The 19,703-nt window shown below is 50.0% G+C and overlaps 1 protein-coding gene across 10 annotated transcripts in view; it reads right to left on the bottom strand.

Moving 5' to 3' along the window:
• Positions 1-19,703, bottom strand: part of CXXC5 (CXXC finger protein 5) — a 98,113-nt gene that overhangs the window by 22,391 nt on the left and 56,019 nt on the right. Inside the window, exon 1 of one of the 10 annotated variants that reach the window (XM_043520793.1) lies at positions 17,221-17,642. The exons of 8 other annotated variants lie outside the window; for them this stretch is intronic. The gene's annotated coding sequence lies outside the window, so the exon portion shown is untranslated. Of the gene's footprint in view, positions 1-14,454; positions 14,479-17,220; positions 17,643-19,703 lie in introns of those variants that run through there. One more of the 10 variants, XM_037907378.2, reaches the window with a different exon arrangement.

The raw sequence follows: 19,703 nt of genomic DNA, 5'->3' as shown, positions 1-19,703 counted from the left end.
CCCCCATCCCCCAAAACTGCTCCAATACCTCCTACCCCCAAATCTGCTCCAATACCCCCCACCCATCACTCCATGAAATCTCCCTCACTTTTCCATGCCCCTATCCTCACAATGCCCAGATCTTGCCCCACGTGACTTTCTTTACTATCCCTCAGCACCATCCCTCTGCCCATCGTCCTTTGCACCCCCCACTGCTCCTGCCCTGTTCTTCTCCAGTGCCCATGCCCTGTGGAAGCTGACCTGGGTAACGAGGCTTTGGACGTGTTCCTACACAAATCAATTGGCCAGGGACTTTGCTGGGTGCCAGAACGGCTGCAGTGGTTACGGGGTGATGCTGTTTCATGAGTTTTCTGTTGCTGTGTCCCCCAGAAATGGGTGGGATACACAATGCCTGGAGTCAAGGGGCATCTCCAAGCCCTACTCCAGTCCTGGGGACAGGTTCTCCCCATGCACTCACCACCACCGCATACAGCCGTGCAGGAGGGATGTGTCCCAGGGATGCTCTGCCTGAGGGGATTCCTACACCTTTGCTCTTGTCAATATTGGATTCAAAGCACTCGGACCAGCCCCCACCCCTACTCCCGGTTTGATTCCAGCTGGTGCTTTCTTCTCAGGTGTCCCATCACACACCTTCAGCCCCACAGTGCCGCAAGATCAGGGCTCCCACATGCAGGCAAGCCACCGTTGTGTAGCTTCAAGCCCCACAGCTGCTGCTTATTGCTGTGAGTCGGGGAATCTCCCCCATACTCTGCTGCGAGGCAGAGAAACTGCAGAAGCCAGAGGAGCTGCCTAAGCCTGTGCTCCTGAGAAAGGAAGGACGGCCATGGCCACCTGCTGCTTGGTGGGGGTGACCGTATGCTTCCAGCCATGATGGGGATAGCTGCAAAGCACACGGGAGGGCGCTGCTCAATTCAGAGCTGCTCTGTGTTTGTGTCTATGGCTTGCAGTATACGGACAAGCCCTTTCCAGCCAGAGAGAGGAGTGGGTGGGGTGGGGTTGGAGACCCCGCACAGACCTCCTCCTTAGTCTGGAGCATTTCAGGAGCTGTAGGTCTCTGCAGCACTCCATGCCTGGCTTAGCTCTGTTAGAGAAGTGGAGTCACGGGGTTTACTCTAGGGATGAACTTGGCCCTGGAGGTGGCATTCCTTGCAACAATGCTGGCTAAGCAGTGATGATAGATCAGTGCGGTTGGGGGCTCCAGATAAGAATTTCCTTGGAGGAAGCGAGAAGGCACTCAGGAGCGAGACGGAGGAGCAGAGGGCAAGGCACAGCTGCTCAGAGCCAGCTCACATCCAGCCTGGAGACGACCTGGCTTTCAGAAAGGATATCCCGGAGCAGAGCGGCAATGCAGTCAATGGGAATCTTGCAGTGGCTCACCAAAATCTTACTCACAATCAGTGGAACCAGTTCTGTTGGCAATCCCCTCTTGCTTATTAGAGGTCAGTCTTTTCTGGGCCCAAACCAAAACCCTGGCTCCAAACACCCACAGTCTCGGAGAGGGGTCCCAACGCCAGACTGGAATTCCTTGTTACGATGGGCCAGATCAAAACTCTGAACCCAGCACCCACGAGCTTTGGGGTGCAGGAACCCCGCAGCAGAACTGTCTCAACTGCGCTAACCCCCAGATGAAACTGCTCAGCAGGGATTATTTGGGAAGTGGCGTGACACAGGGGACAAGGCATTCAGCTGACTTGAGGTCTAGTCCTGGTTCTCCCACAGGCCTCCTGTGTGACTGGGGTGAGACACTTGCCCTGCCTGCGCGGCTGGTATCTGTACCAGGGAGCTAACACTACCTACCTCACTTAGAGATCTGTGCATGGAAAGAGCTAGATATTATTATTTCTACTCTGTGACTTCACCTTCAAGGGCCACTTGTCCAGAGAGCTGCCCATGGCATGAGATACACACATGGCTGTAAGGACCAAGACAGGCACTGCTAGAATGGCCCAAATCACAGTGCTTTCCACTTATCCCCAAACTTCCATCCAACATCACTCTCCTTATCCAAAGTGTCATGACCAGGGCTTGGGAAGTCAGGCCTAGTGGTAGGGTTGCCAACTTTCTAATTGCACAAAACTGAACACCCTTGCTCCGCCCCTTCTCCGAGGCCCCACTCCTGCACTGAGGCCCTGCCGCCGCTCACTCCATCCCCCCTCCCTCCATCGCTCGCTCTCTCCCATCCTCACCCACTCACTCATTTTCACTGGGCTGGCTCAGGGGGCTGGAGTGTGGGAGGGGTGAGGGCTTCAGCTGGGGGTGTGGGCTCTGGGGTGGGGCCAGAAATGAGGAGTTCATAGTGCGGGAGGGGGCTCCAGGCTGAGGCAGTGGGTTGGGATGTGAGAGGGGGCTCTGGCTCGGGGTACAGGCTCTGGGGTGGGGCCAGGGATAAAGGGTTTGGGGTACAGGAGGGGGCTTTGGGCTGGGGGTGGAGCTGAGGGGTTCAGAGTATGGGAGGGGGCTCTGGGCTGAGGCAGGGGTTTGCGGTGTGCGAGGGGGTACAGGCTTTGGGCTGCAAGTGCAGGTTCCAGGATGGGGCCAGAAATGAGGGGGTCAGGGTGTGGAAGGGTCTCTGGGCTGGGGCAGAGGGTTGGAGTGCAGGAGGGTGCGGGCTCTGGGAGGGATTTTGGGTGTGGAAGGGGGATTCCGAGCTAGGGGAGGAGGTGCGGGGAGGTGGGTTCAGGCTCCAGGAGGGAGTTTGGGTGTGGGAGGGGGCTCAGGAGGGAGTGCAGGGTACAGGCTCCAGGAGGGAGTTTGGGTGTGGGAGGGGATTCCAAGCTGGGACAGGGGGTTGGGGTGCGGGAGGGGGTGCGGGGTGCGAGCTCCAGGAGGGTGCAGGAAGGGGCTCAGGGCTTGGGAGAAGGGGTGGGGTGCGGGGAGTGGACTCTGGGTGGCGCTTACCTCAGGGGCCTCCCCAGAAACTGTGACATGTCCCTTGGCTCCTTGGTGGAGGCGCTACCAGGAGGGTCTGCACGCTGCCTCTGCCCACAGACGCTGCCCCTACAGCTCCCATTGGCTGCAGATCTCGGCCAATGGGAGCTGCGGAGTTGGCGCTCAGGGCAGGGCAGGGGAACCGTGCCAGCTTCCAGGAGCCTAGGTCCAGGGTCAAAACCAGAGTCAGAGTCTAAGAGCGAAAGCCTGAGTCCGGGCCCAGGGTCAGGGTCCTAGTACCAATGCCAGGGGCAGGAACAGAGCCAGGGCTCAAGGGGCAAAGTTAGTGTTCGTAGCCAGAGTCAGAGTTCAAGCACCGAAGCCTGGGGTCGGGATTAGAGTCGGAGATGCAGGGTGGAAACCAAGGGTCCAAGCCGTAGTCAGAAGTCCAAGAGCAAGCCAAGAGGCAGGACCATTGCTACAGCTGGCAGGGGAGTCTGCCTCATTGCACAGACACTTCCTGGAATTCCTCCTGGGCTTAAATAGAGCACCTGGACCAATCGGGGCCATGAGGGAAGCTGTCAATCCAGCTTTCAAGGTGGTACTTCCTGTGGTGTTTCTCCTCATAGGGCCTATGTGGTAATGCATGAGGCCCTACCACAGATAGCACCAAGGAGGCACAGGCCTGCCGCAGATCCTTAGGGAAAGCAGCATTTGTATTAAGAGGCATTCTTAGCAAACAAAATCTTCCTGGAGTTTACCCCAGATACCAGTCAACAATCACCCATCCTGGCACCAACGCACAGCTACGGCATTTTCTGAGGACAACGCTCTAGGGAATATCCATCGGACACTTAATCTATTAAGAATCCTTCCTGCAGGGATTATGATCTGTAGATCTCAAAGCACTTTACAAAGAGGAGTAAGTACCATTCTATCCATGGTACAGATGAGGCACGGAGCCAGGAAATGACTTGCTTCCACAGTGCTGGTGCTGGAAGGAGAGCCCAGGAGTCCTGACTCCTAGGCCAATGCCCCTCTTCCTCGGGTCACAAAGCACCCCAGAACTAATATCGTGAAGTCACAAAAGCACATGCAAAATCCAGAACAGCCCCTTTCTTCCCTCCCCAGTCCAGGCACGGAGTTGCCACCAGAACCCGTGTTTGCATGGTGTGCCTCCTGGTCCCCCTCTAGTGGCTAAGCCACAGAAAAGGTTGATGAGTCTGTTACCACTTCTTTAGCTCAAGCCATAGCTATTCATGCTTTTAGATCCGAGCTTTCCGAGCCATCCGGGGACATGATTACCAGAAAATCCTAACAATCCACAAAATGGCCCTAACCCACCCTGGCTCAGCTCATCTCTCTCCCTCCAAAAAGCCTCAGAACTTTAAGATGCGGCAATTGTCAAATGACAAACTAAGATCTTGCTGATTGTAGAAATCATTTATTCGTAAGAGGGTGAGAGGGGGACAAGAGAGAGAATGCTGAGCTCCTTGTAAAGCACGTAAAGACGACAGATTGCGATTTACATCACTCCTGTGTTATTTCACTGTCCGGGGACCAGCATAACTGGGAAGTAGTCAGCCTCTTCAGGTGTAAAAACTCTTATCTTGAAAAATAATTTCCACTTTCCTTTAATTTTAAATAAATCAGTTTCCTCCCGCAGCCTCTGTTCTCTCAGCCCTGCGCCAAAGCTGCAGTAAAAGCCTCCCAAAAGAAGCTGAGGCCGAGATGCTCCCAAGGATCAAGAGGGGGAAGAAAAGAAAATAAAAGTTCTGCTTTTTAGATGATTTCAGAGAAACTGTTTCCCGCTGTGCATTGATTAGTGGCTGCTCTGTGCCTTTGCATTGTCTGATACTTAACAGGAATGAGCAGAACGCCAAAGGAAAACAGACGTCTTTTCAATCTCCGAGATGAGGAACTAAAAGTCCATAATTGTGTACACTGCGGGATTTCTGTCTGTCCGTCACTTCTGAAAGCACAGCAATCTGCCACTCAGTTTATCTACCTATCTGTCTCTCTACCAAGGCATCTGTAATGTGCTCGGTCCTATGGCATAAAATACAGCAATTCTCAGAATCATTGCTGTCCTAAAATGGACTAGTTTCTCATCCTTCCATTGGCTAGGAGCATTCCCTGTCAGACATGCAGGGGGTCCTTATTAGGGGAAGGGAAAATTGTGCAGGCCAAGCGTGTGATTTTAGCTTCTTCTACTGGGTGGGAACAAGCCTTTGCAAAACTTGTAGGTAGTTCCACTACCAAGGACCCTTTGGCAAAAATTTCTATCTCCCACTCCTGAGACTATCACTCTGTCCTCCATCTGCTGTAATGTCCCCACGCTTCAGGGGGAGTCTCCATCCGCGGTAATGTCCCCACGCATCTGGAGGAGTCTCCATCCGCGGTAATGTTCCTACGCATCTGGAGGAGTCTCCATCCGCTGTAATGTCCCCACGCATCTGAAGGATTGTATAGGTATGGTCCCTGCATTAATGAAGCCCTAGTCCATTGAGGGCTTTGCATTGGAGGACTGAGGTTTTAAGGAGAATCCAAAATTCAACAGAGAGCCTGTGATGCGAGCATGATGTGCCTTCGTAAGGAGACAAGCTGTAGCACATGGGACCAGCACAGGTTAACAGGAGAGCACATTCCAGCCTGAATGGGTTTTATCCAGTTCAGGGATGGAAAGACTGCTACTTTATTGAAAGGACATACCCAAAAGGCCTGATAACACATGCCCACCATGCTGTAAACCTAAGGAGATGATGGGATGTTCAGTTTGTCACCTAAAATGGGCATTCATTTCCCCTACAAAAAGACTAATCAGTACTAAGGCAAAGCTGTTAAGTCAAGGCCTCAAAAGAAGGAACTGAATCTATGATAAAGGTTGCAACTAAAATCTCTTCACCTCTGTACCCCAATATCCGAGCATGCAACCTACACTGGTTTCAAAGGAAGCTGCACTTTCATGCCCAAGGGAAGACTCTGGCTCTTGGTAATGAAGTTTCAAAGCAGCTGTTAACAGCTCCACAGCTCACAGCTCAGCTCCCAAACGTCCAACTTGTATGCCAAAAATCAAAGCTGGAATTACAATGCTTCTCTCCCACTTTCCTTCCCAGGTGAGGAAGGCAAAATAAAACTTAGCTATGACTTCTAATTACAAATACCAGTCAGTCTAAGCAAAGAAAGGTTCTGGGGAACACAACAAAGCAACCTGCATGAACCCAACGCTGCTGGGTTCGTTACAACCTTGACCTGAAGACCAAGAGGGATCTGAATTTTGTAGAACTTGTGAACCTGTTTCTTATTATTTGACAGCAGTTGATTTAACTGGATTACAGCTCAACACACAGACTCCCAGCAGGGAAAAGACACTGATTGCTCCCTGTCAGTTTTTCGTCTCGCCCTGGCTAGTTCCATTCTCCTCCAACCCCATCTTGGAAGAAAGACAGATCCAGAGAAGGATGCAACTGACAGTTCTAAAGGTATCATGGCTAAATGTCTCTTCGTATTCACTGTTCCATGAGAACCTGAGTAGTGCGTGCATCTAGCCAGTATCCTCCAAATGAGCAGCCACCACTGCCGATTCAGGGAGCCTTCCAGAGCTGCAAAGGTAGCAATGATAAGGTACCTCTAACCATTCTGAGCCCGAGGCAATCAAATCTGGTGCCCTCTCTTCATAGGCACATTTTCTGTGAAGACCCCAGCTCTGTCTCAGCCCTCCCATAAATGGGTGGATAAACAGTTGGAATTTCAAGACAGACCTTGTGTCCATTTAACACACAGTGGTAATATTAACGATTCCCCCAGGCCAAGTCAAGGAGATAATTCGTCTTGAGGGTTTTCAATCTTCAGGCTCGGAGGCAGAACACTGACTGAATACCCTTTCAGACTGTAAACTGTCTCCTAAATCATAAAGGCTTTAGGGTGGGCTTTATGGACATTTGTGCCATGTACAGTACTGAGCACATTGTTGATTCCTGGCAAATTATCATTGCCATTAGCTGGACTAGAATTTCGTCACAATTCGAGAGGGTCTCCTAGCCTTGGGTCATTGCCTGGAGCTCCTATTACTCATTCCCAGATTCCAAGGGTTGGTGTTCTTAAACAGCAGTTATGTGACACAAATCATCTTCCAGATGCAGAGGGAAACATCACAAGAGACTGTGATGATTCCCCAAGTGATTTCACTATATTAGCTGTGGTTTATTTCTACTTATTCGATAACACAGTGTGTCTATTGCCTTGAAACATGTGCAGATCACAGATTAAGATAAAACAAAACATCAGTTACAACTCAGACATGGAAGGAGACCACAGAGCCTTGATTTCATTGGGCTAGGTTGTGGCTGAAAAGATAAGCCACGTACCATGCCTCTGAAGACTAACCAGGTTAAGGTCTGACAGACCACCCAACAGAATGCTCTTCTGAGGGCTGTCAGCACAGCCTCTCTGCTGATCTCAGCCGGGACATGTATCATCTCTAAGGAAGCCAGCTCCTAAATTACAAAAGGTTTGGGAGATTAAATGCAGCACATTGAATTGCATATAGGAACAGACGGGACGCCATCATCGTGCATGGCCAGCAGCAGTAACATGCTCACACAGCCCTTCCCCACCAAGCAGCTCACCATTGTTCTCCACCTAAAGTTTCCAAGCAGTCTCCAAGAGTCGCCCTGAGTAAATAGCACTGCAATAGTCTAGTCAGGAAGTGACATAGATATGGATGACAGTAGTATTAGCAAGGGAAATCAATAGCCACTTAGCTAAAAACACTGGGGTGGGGGAGTGAGAGAGCAAGTGAGTTAAAGGCCTAGGTCTCTAGTCCCAGCTCCCCCAGGATGAATGGATAAGGGCAGGGGGATTATCTAGTAACCATGTCTATTGTCTGCGACACTTGGGTTTATTGTATCACCTCTGCTGCTGTATCTGTGCATCCAAGAGTTGCTCGGGGGCCAATAAATACCCTGTTGTGCTTTCCAACCCAGGGGTTTGTCGTACTAATAACAACCCCCCAGAAGAGACATTTCCCATCAAAACATGCAGGCCCCACTCAAATCAACGGCAAAACTCCCACAAGCTTCCAGGGGTGGTCAGGATTTCACCTGAAAAGCACAGGAAGGTGCAATCAGCAATGCCACCATCTTGGGGTGAAACAGTACCTTAACACAAACAGCCATAAACCTGCTATGTGCCCAGAGACTGCCAACCTCCTCAGTAGAGGGGAAACACCCTCCAGTTGGAGCAGTCACAACACTCCTCCAGTGCCAGCACCACTGGGCTCTTATCTGGCTGGCACCTCATCCAGCACCAGGACTGCCCCCGCTGGGAGCTGATGAGATGGAAACACAGACCTGAGCACCAGCCACACCATGAGGGCAGCGGGGCCCCAAGCGCCAGGCCTGATGCAGTTCCATGCGATATGCCTCCAGATCTGCTGCCAGTTGCCACAGCAACTCGAGTGCCCCTCTGTGTCCCACCGCAAGGCATGGAAAGTTGCTCCCTATTTATTTTACTGGTGGTCGCTATGGAAATAAGGAGACGTGCAAATGTCAGACTACCCAGGAGCTTGTTGGAAATCCACTTATCTCCACGGCCGCTTGGAATGCCCAGATCCGGGGTGGTTATGGAGATAAGGCAACTTAAAATGTCCATCAGAATATGCAAAGACTCTGCATGCCCTGTGGACAACTAAGGGCTTCTCTTCTTTCCCTCCGCACTCCGTAGAGACATGCTCCAGGGGCCACGAAGTTGAGGGAAGGGCTGGTCAAGCCCCCCTTCACCAAGTGAGTCAAGAGGCTGCCCACCACCTGCGTGCCCCCTGCAATCCCACAGATGCCGGCGGCTTGGCAGGCTCGCCACTCCTGATGTCGTCAGTGTGCGGCTCATCCGCTCTCCCCGCGCTCGGCTGCCAAAGCTGCTGCGCTCGCTGCCCAAATCCTAAAGTGGCTGTAACTAAAACCTACCAGATTGAGACTCAGGAAGGCAATCGCCTGTTTTTTTCACCCCTCTCCCTCAAAATTGGATTGAACAGATCTGTGTGTACGGGCTGGTCTCACAGCCAATGGGCAGCAGCATCTGCCATTCAAATACCACAGCATGGCTCTCTGGGGGGAGCATTTCATTTCTTTCCCACCTTTGCTGGCTGGTACTGCCTTCCTAATGCTGTCCTCCTTTGTTTGGGGGAGTCTCAAAGGCTGTTGTAAAAGGAACCCCTGTAACCCAGAGATGGACAGATAAACCCAGCACACTGGAGGCAGATGGGGACAGCCATTTTTCCCCCTTATTCAAATATTTTGCATGTCAATTTGGGGGTGGTTGGAAGGGCCGGACTGGCAATGAAAGATCAATCAGAGCATGGGCAGCAGTAGTGCCCTCTTCTCCCACACACGTGCCTCTTCAACATGTCTCAGCCCTGCCCTCCATAGAGCAGCTGAGTCTCTATGGCCCATTCGGTCCTCAGTCTCTCTGCAAAGAAGGTTGCCAAATAGAATTTGTGGCCTGTGATCCACAGATCAGACTAGATGATCTAATGGTCTCTTCTGGCCTTGAAGTCTATGGTTCTATGGTGATTTATGCAATATGGACACCTGCCTACGGGAAAATGCACTGAGACCTAGCACAGTTAGCCACAGACGTCAGCAGATACCAACTCCTGCCATGCAACCGGGCTATAACCTTTTGTAACCCTCATCCTCACCATACGATTGGGACCAGGTTAATACTGACCAGCCCCTTCCCAGCACTCCTTTTTCCTCTGACACCTGGCATCAGAGGAGAACCGTATGTATCTCTAGCACAAATGGAGCAAAAGAAGCCACCGGAATCCCTCAGACCAGAGGGGAATCTGGCAGAGAGTTGAAAGAGCTGCTAGCAGAACTTCCAAACTTTCCTATAAGCCAGAAGTACTGCAGAGCAAACTGAGAGGGCCAGACCCTCCATACTGTTACCTGTGGCAGGCCCAGAGGCTATTGACAAAACATTCCATTCCAGAGACCGCAAACTGGTGCACAAAGCTATTCAAAGCATTTCAACTATACTGTGATCTATACGACAGACAGTTCGCTTGGGGAAGGCACATTTTTGTTACAAGAAAGCAGCTGCCAGGTGAGACCAACGATCATGACATTACATACCTGGGTATTAGAGCTAAGACACGAGAATCTGAACAGTTAACCAATGGATTTATTAAAGCCTGAATTGTTTGGGGGTATAACTGATAACAAGTTCACAGTGAGATCGACTGGCATGAGAGACGCTTTTGGAAGTTAAAAGAAAAAAGAAAAAAAAAGTGGTCGCAGATACGTCACTATGGAAATATTTTGCGATAAACAACATGTAAGGTCTCAGTCAGTCCAGGCTCACAGAAGCAGGGGCTGTCTTTCTGTATCAGGAAAGATTGCCTCTTATTAGAGGACTAGTACTCAATTTTCTTAGCAACGTAATACCCCATTGTAAATCAGTTTGCTCACCACAGGCTTCCAGATGAGTTAGTACCAGAGATTGGCCAACAATTCACAAAAGGCTCATTTCTGCAATTCTCTGAAATATTAGTTCAAGCACCTTATGCCAAGCCCGTGCGATGTATCATCGAACAGGCTGGCCAAACAGCCAGCGCAAATAGCAAAGAGCATGCTAGAAAGAAAAAGGCCTGGTTCAAGGGATTCATGTTTAGCATTGGGAGTATATCACAACCCACCACACAGTGCTTGGTTAGGATCAGAGGCATGTGGGTAGGGCAGAATCCTTAGTGCCCATATCTAATAGGCTCTGAAGGAGTTATAAAATAACGAGATCGTGGGACAGAACAGAAGAAATACTATGACAAAGAATGCCAAATGGCTGCTCCCACTACATACAGGAGAGAGTGATAGAAAGGGGTTGCCGCAAGCTGCCACAGTAAGAGCTAGACCAGTCACACCATAGTGATGTGCCATAGCTACCCCTAAGCACCGGACGCACAAGAGCTACAGAAGACGTCTTGACAAAACTAAGGCGGGAAGCAGTGGACACCCAGGATGCTCTCTGACAGGGCTGGCAGGAGTAGCACATGCCAACCCCTGTCCTTGGCCATGACAAGCACCAAGAGCAGCCAACTGGGGCTCCAGATGACAGACCCTCCCCAATGCTGACCAGGCCCCTGCAGAAGGAATTGCTCTGACAAGTGGCCATGCAATGGGAAGCCTGATGGGGTTCCGAGATGGTTGCTACTGACAGATGTCTAATGAGACAGCAAAATCCTGCCTCCTCTCAGGAGGGTCTGGGTCGTCCCTATCCTACCCATGGCTATCTGCGTGGTTTGTGACTGGGCTGTATTAGTTTGTGGTTGCCAGTTTTGGTTGATATTGTGTTCTATTTGGGCTTGACTTTTAAGGAGAGAAAGGTGAAGATTTAACAGTAGCCCCTGGAATCAGTGGATACTGACCTCTGCCATGTGACCTTGGTAATCCTGACCTGGACCACGTGACTAGGGCCGGGAAATAAACATCAGTCTCTGTCACACCTTCGTTCCAAGGCCCCAAACTCACTGCACATAGCCCAAACAGCCAGGCCAGTGAGCCCCATGGGGCAGGGATTCTGCAGCGGAAATGACGCCAGCCAACAAATAGAAATGGCTAGCAAGCTGGCTCGGCAGAGGCCACCTTTGGAATGATGAGCGTGTTTCACCAACACGAGACAATGGACAGCCTGAGCGTGGTGAAGGCACGGCCAGTGTGCCACATCTACGGCTCCTCTCCAAGGGGCTTCAAGTCAGACTGGGTTAGGTTCTTTGTCTCCAAGCTAAGACGGGCTAGAAGCAGGCAGCCTGGCAGCAGGGGCGGGGTGCCTTGCCTTGCTCTGCAGTTACCTTCTCTGGCCAACTCAGGAGTAACATCCTAAGGCTCTGGAGAAAGCCCTACCCTGCCCTCTAAGGCCAGGTATAATGTGGGGGCCTTGCCATGTGAGTGGGGGGCAGAGGAGAGGTATCCTGGGGACTCCCAGAGAGTCTCTGAAAGACTCACAAAGAAAATTGACAATCCCCCATCCTGGGATCAACCTTGAAGCATTTTGCTCTCTATCCAAGCCCTGGAAGCTGGGTCTTGGAGACCCCCAACACTCCTCATGTAACACGTCAATCTGCTCTTTTGTGCAGCAATAGCCAGAAAGCCCAATGCTCATTCTGCCTGCAAAACACCCAGACAATGAAACCCTCCCTCCACGCTCGGCGGACTTTCAGCCCGACCGCCCCGCTTCCTGAGAGCGAGAGAGGGCACGCTACACAAAACTGTTCTCCTGAGCTTTCCCTGCACTCTGTGCCACTTGTCATCTGAACAACCCTGTGGCCTTTAGTTGCCAAGGTTCCAGAGCTGTTCCAGAATCAGAGTTAGCTCAGCTTCTGCCCTGGAGCAAGGAATCTGAAACGCTGCCACTAGAAACGAAAGAGAGCATCCATCATTTCTCTTGCCAGGAATACATCCAGCCCACAACGAAATACTGCCTGCGAAACAGCGCAAAACAAAAGCCCTCAATTTCATCAGCAATGCAGAGCCAGCTCCGCGCCTATCGGTCATTTCCACGAAGGTCTCCATTGTCTGCATTTAGAGAAAGAATTAAACATCACCAATGCAACCTAAACAAAAAAGAGCAGCTAAGTTTGGCTGGCCTGCAGGAAACAAGGCTCTCCAGGGGACAGGCCCCAGCTCTGAGTCGTGATTGCTGCAGGGCCCCTGGCCGAACTGTATGCCACACCCATGATGCATCAAAAGTCAAAGGCTGCCGAAGGTGGCGGAGCTAGGGTTTTTAGGAATGACAGCTCACTCTCCCCATCCCCTGTGCAAAAATAAAATCCAGCTGTGCCCATCCACAAGCCCCACTTGGGGAGCAGCGTCCAGGAAATGATGAGCGTCCTGCTAACAGCCAGTGGAGCATCATTTAATAACCTCCCCAGGGAAACAGACTTTTAGGGCCTGTCTAAATGCCATCCAAAGGCCAAAGGCAAATGGTGAGGATCCCCCAGACACAGCCCCAGACCCAACACAGACAAGCCAACCGAAATGTCCACAGAAGGCCCTCCTTCCATGGGGCACACAACCAAATGCAATGTCCACGTGCCCCCACAATGCCTGATTTAAACGCCCAGGCTCCAAGGGAATACCGCGCTGTCTGCCTGCCAATAAGATAGCAGCTAGCCTGCCTTAAGAAACAGACAACTCTAGGATTTACATCGAAAATAAACACAAGCCAAATCCTGATGCCCCAGTTCACCCTCCCTGAAGAGAAGCTTGCATTCAAAACCCCTGGCCCAAATGCTGCTAGTCTGACTCACTTGCCTCTCAGTCCCTTATCTATCTGCTAGGGTGTTTATACGACTCTATCGCCAAGGTATGAGGGAAGAGCAGGGGTGGGCAAACTACAGCCTGGAGGCTGCATCCAGCCCTTCAGACGTTTTAATCCGGCCCTCGAGTTCCTGCCGGGAAGCGGGGTCCGGGGCTTGCCCCGTTCCGCACGGCTCCTGGAACCAGCAGCATGTCCCCCCTCTGGATCCTACGCATGGGGCATCCAGGGGGTTCCGGATGCTGCCACCGCCCCAAGTACCGCCCCTGCAGCTCCCATTGGCCAGCAACTGCGGCCAATGGAAGCTGCAGGGGTGGAGCCTGTGGATGGGGCAGCACATAGAGCTGCCTGGCCGCACCTCTGCATAGGAGCTGGAGAGGGGACATGCCGCTACTTCCAGGAGCTGCTTGAGGTAAGCACCGCCCAGAGCTTGCACTCCTGACCCTCTCCAGCACCCCAACCCCCTGCCCCACCCCGGATCCCCCTCCCGCCTTCAAATCCCTCAATCCCACCCTCCAGCACCCTAAAGTCCACACCATCAGCCGGAGCCCTCACCCCCCCCTCCACCCGCACTTCAACCCCCTACCCCAGCCCAGAGCCCCCTCCCGCACCCTTTCTGGCCCCACCCCAGAGCCCGCACCCCCAGCCAGAGCCCTAACCCCCTCCCACACTCCAACCCCCAATTTCATGAGCATTCATGGCCCGCCATACAATTTCCATACCCAGATGTGGCCCTCAGGCCAAAGAGTTTGCACAGCCCTGGGAAAGAGCTTACTGAAGTCAATGGCAGCTCTGGGCATTAAAAACTAAGACTCTGATTCAGGATTGTACTTAAGCACATGCTTCATTTTAAGCACATGATTAGTCCCGTTGCAATCAATGTGATTACTCTGTTGCTTAAAGTTAGGCACATACCTGAGCACCTGCCTTGGAAACAAGCACCTGGAAATATGAATTGCCCTGGATCTCTAAAAAGCAACTGGAAACCACAGCAGTGACAAACAGCATGAAAAATGCCACCTGGGACAAAAGAGAAGACTATTTGCTCAATGCACCATCCTCTCCCTTCTCTCTTTGCTTTGGGACATCTGTATGAGCAAGGGATCTTTGCCACTTATAGCGTGCCCCTGAAATTCGAATCCCCTATTAGTTTATTTTGAAATGTACCCAGTGAGCCCATTTCTGGGTTCCTGAGCACAGCTATAATGAGACAATATTGCAACAGTACAACAGACTGACCGTGCTCAGTTAAAGAACTTCTTCCTTCAAACTTACCTCTTCAAGTGATCTCTCCTCCCTTGTTCTCCACGTCCATAGTGCCCACACACTTGTCGTCCTGACCCATCACCCTGCCTCTTGTCCGGTGTTTGTTAGTCTTGTCTTACTACTTAGATCTTTGGGACAGGGTCTTATCAAGGACTGGAAGGTGTCATGTAAATTTACAGCCCTATGTAAACTATAATGTATTACTACTATCAAAAGAAGTCCTAGCTGACTCTAGAAAGGCAGTGTGGTGCAGCAGAATGGGTATTAGCCTAGCATTCAGGTGACCTGGATTCTATTCTCAATTCTACCACTGACCTTCTGCATGACCTAGGGCGAGAAACTACAAGGTCTTTGGGGGTAAGGGATTGTCTCTCAGCAGCTCTTTCTAGAACATCCAGCACCATGGAGCCCCAATCTCAGCTGGAGTTCCTCAGTGCTAATGTAATACAAATGGTAATAACTGATGTAAGTACTCATAAGGCCCTCATTACCATCTGAAGATAACAGGTCAACCAGCTACTCATCCTAAGGAAGAAGGCTGAGCAAGAAGTGAGGCTTTACACCATGTCCTGAAGGTCCATAAATTCTGGCTCTGAGAGAATGACAGGGCATATGAGTTTCCTCTACCGAGAACACCCTGTCCCCAGACGTTCAAATCTAGGGACCACCAACTAGTATGTCCCAGCAGGTATGAACTGCGGAGATGATGCAGAGGGAGAGAGGAGACATCACAACTGTGACATCGGTTTCAACAGCAACCTATTGTGATGCCATTAATGGGAAATTCTGCTTTCAGCCAGGGTACGCGCAGAGGAGCTGACCTACTCTTCCTTACCATGTATAACTATAGATGTTATTGACACACAGAAAATTATCCCATTTACCCCCACACAACCTGATGTAGGGGTAGGACACTTTCAGGCAGTGGCACCATGATCACTGTGGATGTTCAAGACCTGGAAAGACATCCACATTGCATCTAAACACTATCCCCTCGAGGCCAAGCTCTGGGGTCAGATATGAATGTACAGCCCTCCCTGAAGTGACAACGAGTTGTGCGCTCACATCGGAAGGCAGAGTCAAACTCAGTGTGTTCTCAAACTCACATACCAGGCTTCTATCAGCTCTTCTAGATCTTGATACATGTCCATATAAAGAGAATTTATTTCCTAGTTTTTTTACCCCTTTCTCCATCCTCCCCCACAATACCACAATGCAGTATCTCTCCACTTACCAACAGGGGGATATCAATCCGAGGCAAAATAGTGGAAAAGCTGCTTCAGGATTCAAGTAATAAAGAACTGACAGATAGGTATATAATTAATGCTAGTGAGCATGGGTTATGGAAAATAGGTCTTGTCAAACAAACTTGATTTCGTTCTCTGAGAGATTACCAATTTGCTTGACAAAGGGTAACTCTGTCGCTGTTTTTGTAAGGCGTTTGACTTCGTGCAGCAGGACATTCTGATTAAAAAATTAAAGCATTATATAATATCAATAAAGCATACGTTAAATGAGCTAAGCACTGACTTACTGATAGATCTCAAAAAGTAGTCATCAATGGGGAATCATCATGGAATGGGAGTGTTTCTAGTGGGGTTCCGCAGGGATCGGTTCTAGGCCCAATGCTATTTTGAACTATTTCATCAATGAACTATATTTCATCAATATAAAATCATGGCTGGCAAAATTGGCACATGACACAAAGACTGGTGAATAGTGATGAGGACAGGGTCAGCCATACAGAGCGATTTGGATCACCTGGGAAGCAGAGCCCACTCAAACAAAATGAATTTTACTACAGACAAATGCAGTTATGCATCAGGTCATAGCTACAGAATTGAGGACCATATCCTGAAAAGCAATGATTCTGAAAAAGATTTTGGGGTCATAGTGGACAAGCAACTCAGTATGAGCTCTCCGTGCCACGCTGTGGCAAAAAGAGCTAATGCAATCCTTGGCAGTATCAACATAGGATTAATCAGTAGGAGTCAGGAGGTGATTTTACTTCTGTTTACAGCACCGGTACGATCGCTACAAGAACACTACACACAGTTCTAGCGTCCACATTTTAAAAAGGATGTTGAAAACTGGAGAGAGTGCAGGAAAGACCCATACAAACGATTCAAGAGCTAGAGATAATGCCTTATAGTGATAGACTGAAAGAGCCCAATCTGTTTAGCTTATCAAAAAGAAGATAGAGAGGAGACTAGATTACAGCGTATAAGTATCTTCATGGGGAGAAAATACTGAGTACTAAAGGGCTGTTTAACCTAGCAGAGGAAGGCAGAACAAGAACTAATGGCTGGAAGCTGAAGCCAGACAAATTCAAACTAAAAATAAAACACAAATTTGAATGGTGACTGTGATTAACCATTGGAACAAACGACAAGGAAAGGTGTGGATTCTCCAACTCTTGATGTCTTCATATCCAGACTGGCTGCCTTTCTGGAAGGGATGTTTTAGCCAAATGCGAGTTATTCGGCTCAATACAGGGGTAACTAGGTGAAATGTCATGGCCTGTGACATGCAGGAGGTCAGACTAGAAGATCTAATGGTCCCCTCTGGCCATAAACTTTATGAATCTATTAATCAAAGAACTGTTACTCGAGACAGATGCAGATACTTCTGCCCTTCTTATCTCTTACTCAGTTGAGAAACAAAAGAAAGATTACCCACAAGAGTGAGTAAATCCTCCATCATTGCAAGCCTCGTCCCCATTCTGTGCTAGACTCCCAAGCAAACAGAAGGTGTAGAGAGCACCCATCCACTTACCTTGAACTGCAGCATGTAGACCTCATGACGCCGGGTCTTGAGAAAACATTCTCTCTACCTCTTAAGAAGAGTTTAATCTTGGAAACTGACTTCCTATTTCCTGAACTTCCTGCCAGGCCCAATCAAACCTATGAATAGCTCACCTCACACACCACCTAGACAGAAATGTTATTTGATTTACATGAGACATTATGAAGCTATTTTAAAGCTCCCTGGCCAAAGTGCTGTGGAATATACTGTAGGGAATGATCCCGTGCTGGTCCAAAGGGAATGGACAGCAGAGCACGCAGTGAGACATGGCAGCAACAAAACCACAGGACAGATAACTCAGTGTTGGGCTGCACACACATCATCTCACGCAGCAAGCAGGAGACAGGGACTAATCCAGCTCATTATGACTCATCCGGGAGACTGCTTTCAGTTCTGGGTGATGCAGTAACAAGAAGATGCAGATAAGTTGGAGGGAATTCAGAGAAAAGCAACATAGAGGACTGGGGGCGTGAGGGACTGATTTACGAGGGCAGATTAAAAGAAAGAAATGTGTATAGCCAGCGCAGCTAATTGATGACTAAGGGAGGGCATGATAAACTGCCTCTGCAACCCTTTAAAGACCATCTCCCAGCCCTGACAGCTGGCATCCACATCTATGCTTAACCTGGCCGCTACGGGCAGGAAACCCCACACCATGCAAGAGGCAAGATCCTCCCAGCAGAGAGCAGAACGAGGAGGAAATGCAAGGACATCCGCCAGAGAGCTCAGCCTGAACCACTTGCTCAGACCTCTGTTGTGAGTATCCAGGTACCTACCAACAAAATCATTGGCCTGCTGCTTGGGGATAGCCAATGGGACCAGGCGGAAAGACATGATCTATTAAAAAAAAAAACCATAAAGCACCCCCCCCTCTCCCCCGGTTAGAACCTTCCTGCACATCTCAAAGCTACCCTGGTACTAGGGGACAAACAAACTGTTCCTCCACATTAGACTGGAGCTATTTCACGTCCCGGAACTGTGGGGGGAAAAGACACAGGGTAAAGCAGTAATTCCAAGCAAGGCCTTACCAAAATGCTGGCAATAATGGCTCTAGTTTGCTCAAGGTGGTATCCCCCTTCCTCAAGATCTGTCTCAGAGCTGCACAGAGTTCCCAGGGAGAGGGGCCGCGCGCAGCCCGAGTCAGAGATCCAGCAGCCTACCAAAGAGGCTATAGTGACAGGGCTACAAGATCCATGGGTGAAGGAAAGATACTCCCAGAGGGATGGGGCCATGGCCCAGGAAAAGCATCCTGCTGAGGAGACTGGTCTGGAAAAAGAGTCTGGAAACGTATTCCATGTGGGGCAACTGTTCCCCCTAGGCACTGCCCTTCCTAGCAAGAGAGATTCCTGATGCCCCTTCTACTGCAAACAGGGCCAGAGCACAGCTCTGGAAAGGGTGGAGAAGGGAATGGACACACCACGTTCAAACCTGGCCTTTGAGAGAGCTGGGAAGGGTAGGAACAGACTCCATGAAGTGGAAACCACCACTGGGGAAGTAGCTCCTGTGACCCAAGATACTCCTGTCCCCAAGTGTCTACTCAGAATGCAACTGGCATCCACACAGGGCCCTCTAACATGCCCAGTTCTTTCATCATCCTTCAATTCTTCCTTTTCTTTTTACCTTCTTTACCTAGATGGGGGGAGAGGGAGGCCAGGAAGAGCTGCGTCATGGACTCCACGTGCTTCAAGAGCGAAGGAAACAAAGACTGAGGAGGAGGAACCAGGAGGGCAGGAGTTTTCATAACTAGCCTTGATTGACAATTCCTTTGTTCCCCAGCTCCCCTGAGGTAGGCACATCCCTGTGTATGGATGAGCTGTAGCACAGGCTGTGGAGGGGCAGGAGGTGTCATAGGGGAGACAAACTGAAATTAGCATTGAGCAAATCATCAAGGAAGATGGCATCTTCTGCATATCCATTTCCTCCAAAACGCTGGTCCATCCCGCACCTGAGAACTGGTTTGAAAGAACAGCGGTGAGTCCCAATCCTGCCAAGAGCGGAGCAGACCGAACTCCATAGGGATTGAGGGTCCCCAATGACAGAGCCAGTTAAAATTTGGAGATTTTTTTTTTTTGGTCAACAAATGGCCTTTTGAAAACAAAAAATGCCATGAAGAACCGTTCACTTTTTGGAAATTTTTCAGGACATTTTTCGTGACTTTTTATCAGTGGGTTTTCGGTGAGTTAAGAATGACCATAATCGTTTTGAGAAAGATTTCATCAAGAACATTTTGCAAAATGAATGGGGGAAAAGGAGTCCTTTTTGAAACCTGCGAAATGGAAACAATCTTGAAATATTTTGCTAACGTTTTATTGTTTTGTGCAGCATAACTCAGCACTTCGCAGGCCTCGTCCATAGTGATGGAATAACATACTGGGCTTCTCTATCCTTATCAGTCCCTGTTCTATCACGCCAGCCCTATTAAAAGGTCATACGATCATTCTTCTTATTGACCA

Source organism: Chelonia mydas, chromosome 8 (assembly GCF_015237465.2).
Source record: "Chelonia mydas isolate rCheMyd1 chromosome 8, rCheMyd1.pri.v2, whole genome shotgun sequence".
NCBI lineage: Eukaryota > Metazoa > Chordata > Testudines > Cheloniidae > Chelonia > Chelonia mydas.
Note: the sequence above shows the minus strand (reverse complement) of the source record. Positions and strands in the feature narration are given on the sequence as shown.